The sequence below is a fragment of the Calliphora vicina genome, chromosome 1 (assembly GCF_958450345.1).
Source record: "Calliphora vicina chromosome 1, idCalVici1.1, whole genome shotgun sequence".
NCBI lineage: Eukaryota > Metazoa > Arthropoda > Insecta > Diptera > Calliphoridae > Calliphora > Calliphora vicina.
In genome coordinates this window covers 40,216,897-40,228,086 of record NC_088780.1, presented here as the reverse complement: position 1 = coordinate 40,228,086, position 11,190 = coordinate 40,216,897, and the positions used below count along the sequence as shown (strand labels likewise).

Genomic DNA, 11,190 nt, shown 5'->3' with positions numbered 1-11,190 from the left:
CCAATAACAGCAACAAAATCAATAATAATACTACTTCAAAACTCGATACATACTCTACTCAAACAAACACTTCAACTTCAACCAAGAGGAAGTAAACAAAAATCATATACATACATACATAATCATCAGGGATAAATTAGTTGGTACAATTGTACTTTTATTGGTACAATTTAAACCGGAAGGGAACAATGTTAAACAAAACTGTAGAAAGCATCCGACCTATACGGATTTTCTTAAAGGATTTTCACACAAGCACTCGCTTTAAAGGAAGATAATTAGCCCTCTTTTAATAACTACTTCTGGAAATTTATAGCCTATGGAAAGAGAAAAGTAACTTACAATGTTAAAATCTTCAAAATAAAAATTGGGGAGCAATTAAACTGCTAATGGGCAATTCCATGTCATCGTACGTGACATTTGTACGCCTATAGAGTGGAATAGATTTTGCACAAATAAGAGTATCGGAAAAATTATTGGGCCTTTACGTTCGATTCAGAGGGTTGGGTAGGGGCACATCTGCCAACACCGAATAACTTAAAAACCGAGTAACCAATTTTGTTACATTATCATGTTATGTTTTCGTTTATCAGTTATTTACCATCCCTGAAGGTTGGAAAGTTTAATTTTACATATGATGTGAGGCAGACGCTATTAATTATTTTTCAAAAAGCTGTGCAAATATTTCAGGGTGCGAATTTTTTGTGCTAACTTAAAGTAGGCCTTTTTTGTCAGTCTATAAATGTTAAAAAAAATATGTATATTAAGATGAGATAGGCAAGATTGAAATGAATAAAACTAAAGCCAACATATTGAAGTAACCGAAACAAGAAGAAATTTAAGAATATGTATTGTGGTTTTGATTTGAGATCTGCCCTACTATATTTTCAAAAAATAATAAGTTCTTTCGAAACATTGTTGTCCAAATAGCGAGCAAAATAAGGGTATATCGTACGTGATATAAAACAGAAATCATTTTGAGGTACACGTAGAAATTTGAGAAAATTTGCGAATGGTGAGAGGCGTTATGTTTTCTTTTAAATTCTTACTCTCAACCAAATATTTTTCATTTATAATCCACCATATTTAAGTAAAAACAATCTTTGGGTGATTTTATAATAAATAAAATTTAATATCGTTCGTGACATACCGTACGTGACAGATTTTTCTCTTATAGTAAAACAATATATATTCTGTAAATATATGTATACAAAAACTAAAAAAATAAATATAAAATATATGTATATTCGGTTTCAAAAAACAAGGTGATAATTACAAAAAACCAATCAGAGTCATATTCATTTCGCCGCCATCTTAGACTAAAACATACTAATTAAATTAAAAAATTAAATATATACTACGTTTATACGTAGCCTATTCGCAAATAAAAATTATTTGCAATTAACTAACTCACTGTTTATATGTCACATTGGTTACGGAAAATTCTTGTTTTTATGAGATGCCGGATGGTAAAATTTAATTTTTTGGTAGCTCTTTTATTGAATAAAATATGATACATTTTTAATTTGAAAGTAAATTTTTAATTAGGCTTAAGTTCATTTTTATTATAATTTATTTGTAATAATTCAAAAATATCACTGAATACTAAAATTTTTAGACAATTGGCAAATTGGAATGCATTTTCTACCCTGCCAAGGGCGTCATCAACAATCTTCATTGTCAAGGTCTATTTGTAAATATCATCTATTTAACTTACTATTATTAGGAATTAGAATATGGGAAGCCTAATTCATATTTATATTATTTGTAAATTAGACGAAATTTCAAATATTTTTATTATATATTCTTATTATTACAAATTTATCATTTTTATTAGTGTTGCTGTAGTCAACCTTTGGTTAACAATTTAGCTATGAATGTTTTTGTGTTTCTTTCCTTCTTTCACCTTGGTGTTGATTCATTGAATCAAACTGGAGATTGAAAATTGATTTTAGTCTTTTATTGTGCCATGTGTATATTTTATTTATAAATTTTTGGTAATTATTCGAACTTTTTATATATGTAATTTGAAAGTAAATTTTTAATTGTTGATGACGCCCTTGGCAGGGTAGAAAATGCATTCCAATTTGCCAATTGTCTAAAAATTTTAGTATTCAGTGATATTCTTTGAATTATTACAAATAAATTATAATAAAAATGAACTTAAGCCTAATTAAAAATTTACTTTCAAATTACATATATAAAAAGTTCGAATAATTACCAAAAATCTATGATACATTTTTTATTTTTTTAAATTTAAAAATTATAGAATCAAAAATTCTTGTCCGTCTTGCAATACAAGTAATTCAAAAACGCAATGAAATATTTAAAAATCGTCTTAATAAACTAAAAGCGTTAAAACATATGGCAATGCTTAAAATCTTATTTGCAAATAGTGTCGTTAATCAGGAATTGTTTTCGTGAGTTAGCTATTCGCAAATAAAAAATTAATTCACTGTTTATGCGGCATAAGCCGTGCGTATAAACGTAGTAATAGTCAGTTTAAACTATTATTTTTGCCCTTAAAATGTTGAAATAAGCTCTAAATAGCTTCAAAGCTTTTTTTCATATTCAGATCATCGTGAAGAAAAGTTTTAAGGGTTTTTGTTATTTTTCGTGAAATTGCCCATAGTGGAATTGTTCATATGTGAATTAAGTTTGACTTATCCTCTATCGTTGTTTTAAGTTTCAAAAGAAATCATACCAATTCTTTTGAAGTTGCATATCTTCTTTCTCTACCACAAATACTGAAGCGGTGAAGGACTTCATAGAACATTCCTTATCAGATAGTGCGACATATCGATTTATTATTCTGAAATTAAAATTATAATAGAAACTGAATATACAATAAAGACTATTGCAGGGTTAAGAGGAATATTATTTCTGACCATTTATTATGACAACCATTCATATGATGAAGGACTTATCATATTATGTTGCTCTCGCCTTAAGGCTTATCATAATCTGAGAACAACATATTATGATAAAATTATTCATCATAAATATGTTTGCCACAAACATATATTTGTTTACTGTAACCATATATATGGTTGATACAATCATGTGAATCATAAATTAACCATATTATGGTTACCACAATCATGTAAATAGTTACTGTGACTATAATATTGTTAAAAATCTTGTAACACTATTTAAATCGTTACAGTAACCATGCCCAATTATATATTTTCTCTGCGTGTGGAAGGACATTTCGAGGAAAATGGCAGTTTTAACGGGTCACTGGATGATCGGTACACAAGCAGTCTAGGACTTCCAGAATTCCTCTCACGGAAAGGAGGAATATTGTTTTATCTAGTACTCATCTCACCAACATCTAAACATAATTTAGTTTCTAAATTTATAAATCTCATTGAGTAGTGTGGTAATGCCAAAACGGAATCATATTGATTTGACTTAATCGTTAGCGAGCAGCGAACATGAACTCATCAACCTGTTTGGATTTATGATTGCATGAAATATATTTTGAACTTGCGAAACAAACATATTTTCATACTTTTCCAAGGACATGTGAAAGACAAAGTTTTGTTATTGAAACTCTTTCAAATGGATTCTTGGGATTCAATACGATTGATTTGCTATTCATTTCCATATTTTATTCTAAACATATCCCTCACAGATTATTACAGATATGCAGCAAATGGCATTGTCATAAAAGTTTTCAATGGTTGTGGTTTGCAGGGCGAGTGAAAAATACAAATTTCAATAGGTAACGAGTGTGAAATATATTTGTCCCTCTTTTCAAACTGCCACCATTTTGACATTTTATTATCAGACAAGGAATGAATGTTTACGATGTATTAGAATTGGCTCAATCTAAGAAAATATTCACTATAACTAGTAGATGGTGAAATTAAACTTATTGGTCACAAATGCGCAATTAGTGAATGGAAAAATTGTTAGAATCATTAGAATTTGAGTGAAAGTACAATGAACGCTACTCAAAACAAAATCCATTCAAGAGAAACTTTGATGTCTGAAAATTAAATAATTCTAACGTTGCTTAAGGGTATCTCTATCATATATATTGGAATATAAGTAGACCTTCTCGAAGGTTCGAGAACAATATCATTAACAAATAATTAGCAGTATCGTTCAAGATTTGTTTACTATTACAAAGATTGGTTATTTTATAAATTCTCGACAAATACCTTTCGAAAGAATATGGAGAATTTTCGGTATTGTTAACATTAATTTTATCAAAATTCTCCGTAATTTAACAAACATTTTTTTTTTCGAGATTTTGTCGCTTTTGCGAGGTGTCTTAAATGTTTGATTGTTTGGTCTGGTGGATGTTGCTACAAAGAAATGGGCTCAATTTGCACAGGATAAGCCATCCTGACAATATTTATTAACCTAAATATCTCTTAACTTAGAATCATAATTTATTGCAATTAATAAAACAACAAATCTACTTAACTAACATTTTGGTACAATTTAGACTGTAAAAGTACCAATTTGTACTAATATTAGTACAATATCCATTTCCCATCTTTGTTATAAATTAACTTCCTTTTCCCTATTCTTTCCATTGTCATTCGTTGCATATTTTGTAGGCGATGACAAAAAATTAGGCAATTTACAAATAATCATCAATAGATTTCCTCTATATAAGTATGTAACTCAGTCACCAAAGACATAAAAGACAGCAACAAAAATAAATCTACTAAAAATCTCAGCAATCCTTCGCATTGAAACAGGTTTCAATTGAGTTGAGTTTGTCATGGGTATTGTATTGTTGGCAAGTCCACTTAATGATTTTATATTTTAAATTTGTTTGACGTTTGTTTTTGTTGTTATTTCTGTTATAAGTAGATGCACTTAAGCCTCTTCTTAAGTATAATTTGTGTGGGTTTGAGGATCATAATGTAGCAACACAACAACACACATTTAAACATGGCAAATAGAAGGTATGAAAAGTAGGTTGATCCCTTTTGAATTGAAAATATAAACAAAAGAGAATTGTTGGTGTATCTTGTTTTAAGTATAGAAAATGCGGAAAGAAAGTAATGTTCTTAAAAAGAGTGAGTGAAAATCATTCAGTAATTGATTTTCTAGCTTATATGGGGCGTTTTTTTTGTATTAAAATATTAAATAATATTAATGATTTAAAATTTGTCCCTAGTGCTTGAACCTTTGGCATATTTCAATGCTTAATATTGTTAAGCTATTAAATATAGTTTTTGTAAAAAAAATGCTTAAGTTTTAAAATTTATTGTAAATATGGATCCCACCAATTTTATTTTATTCCCAATAAGCACCAAAGCCTCAAAAAATTCAAGCACTTGAACATTTGACTTGAATACAAATGTAATAATGTTTTTAACTTGAAAAATATTTGAATAATTAAATAAAATGTAATAAAACTTTAATTCAATTGCTTGTCTATAATTCAAGGCTTGAATTCACTTGCATTCAACTTGAATTCCATTAAAAATGCTTATTTTGTTACATCGAATATTATTGAACATTTTGAAATTTTATTGATGCAATAATTCGAATTTGTCCATTAGGACAGGTTAATGTTTCGACAAAAATCGTAGGGAGGGATATGATTCTACGAATAATCTGGTGTTGAAACAGCAAATACATAGAAATATGAAAGAGAGAGGGTTTATTAAGCTAATAGAAATTTAGAGCCGAATTGATAAGTACTTGTTCAAAATATATACCTGATAACTAAATTTTTACACAAACTTTGAATTGCACAATATATTTTGGAATTTCCGCAAGGTTAAAATTCAGTTTAGACCTTGTATTCATACAAATTGACCCAGTCTTACTTACATACTCGTACATTCTTCATAATCCTCCTAAATTCACACAGTAATCGATACATGGCGCTACATATTTCTACAAAGTATCAAATGATATCAATATCTGCCTCTTTTCACTCATCCACAACATATCTCTTCAATACACCTCACACGCCTGCTTTCTTTGTTTAGTTTGTCTTTATTTTTCTTCTTTTTATTATATTTATTTAACAATTTCCAAGAAAACGCGTGCTACTTTTGTTTACTCTTCATCAAAGTCCGTCTCTGTTGCTTCTGTTTCTGTTGATCGTATCATCAACTTCATCTTCATTATGATGATCTTGATGCGGTTGATGGTGGTGGTGATGACGATGATAATACGATCAAGTGTGGAAGATCCCATTATTGTTTGACCATAATGAAATAAATAAATATAAAAGCCGACAACAACAACAACAACAATAACAAATGGAAACTGTAAATAAATATCCATTAACTCAGCTGGATATATTACACTTTTTTTTATTGTTTTTTTCAGCCTTTTGAATCTTTAAGTTTTTAAATGAATTATTGCTGGCTATAAATTTTTAATAAGGAGGTGTTTTATTTAAAAAAAAAAGTGTTATATATGAAAATTATATAAATATAACAAAGAAGATATTAATGTCCAAGATGGTGCATGTTTAATAAATGTTGCACAATATGGTAGTTAATGGATTTAGAATTTTTTTTTAGTGAAATATTAATGGAGTTCATTTGTATGGCAGTAGAGAATTAAAATGTGTTATATTTCATCGGTCAATAAGAAATCTGTAATTGTGAGTCAGAATTAAAAAGTGGATTTTTTGTTTTAACGAATAATTGTGATATACATTTTAAATATTTAAAGTTTTTACAATGTTGAAAGACAGACTTTTAAAGATTTTTAGAGATCAAGTAAAACCCTGAATATTTAATGTCTTTCATGTATAAAGTTTCTCAATTATAGTTCGAACGACTTCAATGGCTCAATCGTCTAGATCTGGCTGAATGATTTTAGAAAATGCAAGAAGAAGAAAAAGTTTCGCTCGGTAAAATCGTTCAACTATTTCATTGACAATGCTGAAATTGATAAATATTTATTTTTAATAAAGAAAATATTATTCTATGATAGCTTGGTGGTCTGAACATATTCAACAACACACATACCGATAGATTGGTTCAAATATATATAAGATGTCAACGAAGATCAAGTTATGATATAATGTGACTAATGTCTGTTTAATTGAAACATACTTTGACAAAGAATTGAGTGACAAAGTCTTATTGCTGGGAGCCCAGAAACATTTTTGCAATATCAAGGTCCAAAAGTAAACGAGATTAATATTACATTCACAAAATTCTCATATTTCGTCGTTATTCATCAAAGTTTTCGCAGGATATTTCAGAAACAAATTAATTTAAAACATTTCGCAAATTTATACGGATTTGATCTGATCGATCTTCTAAAATTTTCTATCGATTCGAGTAATAAATACTCGAACAACAACATTTGGATGCTGATTTGATTAACAAACATCATCTATCTTAATAATAAAGTTTATCATCATATTTGTTTGTTAATCATCAACATATTCGAAGGATTTTTCAAATTTATATGGCTTTTGATTCAATGTAAGACTGAACGATCTGCTTCGAAAATGCAGCAGATCAAATAATAAGTGTTGATCGTACTTGCCATGAAAATCCAGTTTGTTTATAACCAAGTTGTAAAATATTGATATGTAAGTTCCGGAAACAAATTAATTACAGCATGAGTAATTTATCTTTTTTGTTGATCGGGCTTGATCGCACAGAACATGTTATTTAAAGTCTTTGAAGTTTGTCGTACATCCCTAAAATTTATGCCAACAAACCTACAGACTTGAAGGAGCAGTATGAACGCTGCATCAACATAAAGCGCTTATTGGAAACATCGAAAAAAAAACTGCGTATATGCCAACAATGATCTTAAGAATTATGAATTTCCTCAATGTCAGAATGCAAAAGTACATCAGTCACAACCACACAGGATAATTGTCAATGAACAAAACACAACTTTTATGATCGAGACTACAACAAGCTGTTGTCAAAAATCTCAAATTGGCAATTAGTTCTCGAAATGTTAGCAGCAGAACAAATGAGGCTGTTCTGCAGTTCCCCTCGGTTTCTAAAAAATCTTACTGCTCGTATACAATTCTCCAAAGAACATTTAAACTGGTCGAGACAGATCATCTTTTCGGATGAATCCAAATACAATTAGAAGATGTGAAAGAGACTAGACCACAAGTACACAAATAAAGCAGTTAAGTTTGGTGGTGGCAAATCTTAACTGTGAAATTCATGTCACAATTCTGCCTATAATTAGGATAAGGATATGAAAAAGGTGTTATTGAACATAAGGAGTGAAATCGAAAAAATCTTAACATACATACATAAATGTTAATAATAAAGAAACCACTAAACTTACAGTTTTGATTTTTTTTATTTGATTGAAATTATTTTACAACTTACAAAAAATATTATTTTTATAGTTCTAATCAATAGTGATGAATTTATGTAACTTTTTCGGAAACCCTTCCATTAAGGTTTTTATAGTGCTTTCTGTCGCTTTGTTCGACACTTTTAGATACCGTTTTTGTGCTCTTCAATTCTCTTTTAACAAGAGCCCAATATCTCTTCACTGGCTTTAGCTCCAGGCAGTTTGGAGGATTTGCTTCTCTTGTACAAAAACCTTGCTTACCATAGTGACAGGATGCCAAATCAGGCCAAAAATAAGTGAACACATTAAGTCTTATGAATGGAAGCATCCTTTTTCGGTATTTATAGAGCCCTTTTTAACAAATCATTGGCTTATTTTGCAGCAACTGCATATCACTTGCAATACCAAGAACTTTTTGAAAAAAATATTTTTTCGTTGTGAAATTTAGTTTTATATATTCGAACTTTATTTAATAATTCTTTATTTTTATTAGATTTTATCTAATGTGGGCTTTCATGGTCCTTATTATATTTAAATATAAAAAAAAAATATTTTTTCATTTGTTATTATAAAAGAAAAGTAAAAGAGATTAATTTTAAAAAAGTTTTATTTGTTACAATTTTTGTGTGACAAGTATATTTTTGTAAAGTGTTTGTTTTAGAGGCACCACAGTACTGAGCTAACTGGGCTGCCTACCTATCGGATGTGTTGGGAGCTCTTTTGAAAATGCTTTCTGTTTATTGGTTTTAGAAACATCGTATGGACCATTGCTTCTACCTGAACCAGATTTTCTATCAACAGACAAGTTTAAGCCTCCGTTACTCGCAACTGATCTGGTTGATACAGGCATATATTTTTTTATTGTACATTTTTTTTATACACCCTAAATTGTAAGCTATTTTTTGATAAAATAATATTTTTACTCCAATTTTTTTTGTATTAGTGTAGAAGGGGGATCATTTCTGCCAACACCGAATAACTTAAAAACCGAGTAACCGATTTTGTTTCATTATCATGTTATGTTTTCGTTTATCAATTATTTACCATCCCTGAAAGTTGGAAAGTTTAATTTTACATATGATGTGAGGCAGACGCGATTAATTGTTTTTCAAAAAGCTGTGAAAATATTTCAGGGTGTAAATTTTAGTGCTAACTTCTTTAGTTTTTGTGATACAAAAAATATATTGGTTGGTGATAGAATGTCAATAATAGTGAACAATAAGTGACAATAGATCATTTAATTTGAAGTACGGAAAAAACTTATATTAAACCTCAAAACTTCCCTGGGGCAAATTCGTCAGATACAAGGAATCCCAGTCATGTTGAGCAAAATATTTATAAAATATAGAACAAATCAGTCACAATTTGTTTAATTTTTTTTTTTGTTAAATTATGTGAAATAAACAATAAATATATATGGGTTATTCAAACGGTCTACTATTAGGTCGTTTTGTCATAATGTCGTAAAATATTATTTTAGTTTAAACAAATTGTTGTTGAGCTATACAATCTAATAGAAGACCGTTTGAATCCCCCAATTATACTTTGTTTTGTGAATTAAAGTATAAAACAGTAATATACGTTTATATTTTTGGATTTTTTTGTTTTATTTTACAAATAACAAATCTGCCCCATCCCTTTGGCGTATTCGCCCTATGCGTGGGGTGACTTCACCGTTTATATTAAGATGAGATATGCAAGATTTAAATGAATAAAACTAAAGCCAACATAGATGTATCCGAAACAAGAAGAAATTTAAGAATATGTATTGTGGTTTTGATTTGAGATCGCCTCAAAAAAAAGTGGAGTATGGTCCCCCTTCTACCCTACTCTTTTAAATACATTGCATTTAATATTGTTTTTATGTTTTCGAAGTAAAAAGTGAAGAGATTATTTTCAAACGCGTCTTTTTTATATAATTTTTATACATTGCGACTAGTCTCGATTGAAAATGATTGCGACTAACGGAGGGTTAATAACATTGTAAACAGTTTGACGACAGACCTTTGACTTTTTATAGGACCATATTGGGTTTAATATTTAAAAATTTTAGTAGGCACTTTTTTCTCGTCACCCATTTTAATCAGATTAACAACAAATGACTATAATTGAGATTAAACTTAATAACTGACACACTTTTCAAACGTAACTTGATAAAAAAAATCAAATAAGACTTGGGTTAAAAGTTTTAAGGAAAAACGTTTGTTAAGGCTTTTTCGGTCTGACTCCTTAGAATTAAAGCATATTATGAGCACTATAACTAACTAAAGGTTGAAACTCTGTTTCACAATGCACCAATAGGAGGACCTTATCCTACCTATTTTAAAACATAGAAAAATATCAACTACAACTGGAAACTTTAATTAGATTATAGAGCTTAGGCGGACTCTTGGATTTAATAATATTTTGATTAACTTTTAAGCATAAAATTGTTATACCTATAAATACTTATGTGTATTCAAAACCTTGAGCTATATCTAGATACTTTCTTTATTTTATTTCCTCCTTATATAAAATATTATCAACTAATCGTCTCATTAATCTAAGTTATAGACTTTTACTAATTGTTTTGGCTCCAAATAAAAAACTCCAGACAAAATTAATTTATATCTTTTTGTTTTCAAAAAAATTTTCTATTGATTACAATTAATTTTCTATAGCAGATGAAAATAAAGATGATGTTGATGGTGGCGTTCAAATAAAAGGGTTTGTTTTTGTGTTTTATTCAAAAAAAGAATCTTTAAAATCACTTTAAATACTTCTAAGCCACTTTGAGCTAAAGACAAGTTTTAAGCGTCGGCATATTTTTGTTTAATTTTGAAAAGTCGTTAGGCATGCGACATTTTTTTTTTGGTTTATGTAGATGATGTTGTTCTAATGTTACACAAGTTGTTGTGTGTTTTATTTCTAATGCGATCA

General features: G+C 28.9%; 1 protein-coding gene across 1 annotated transcript in view; it reads right to left on the bottom strand.

Annotated features, from left to right (window-relative positions):
- Positions 1 to 11,190, bottom strand: part of pnr (pannier) — a 73,206-nt gene that overhangs the window by 19,382 nt on the left and 42,634 nt on the right. The window lies entirely within an intron of this gene.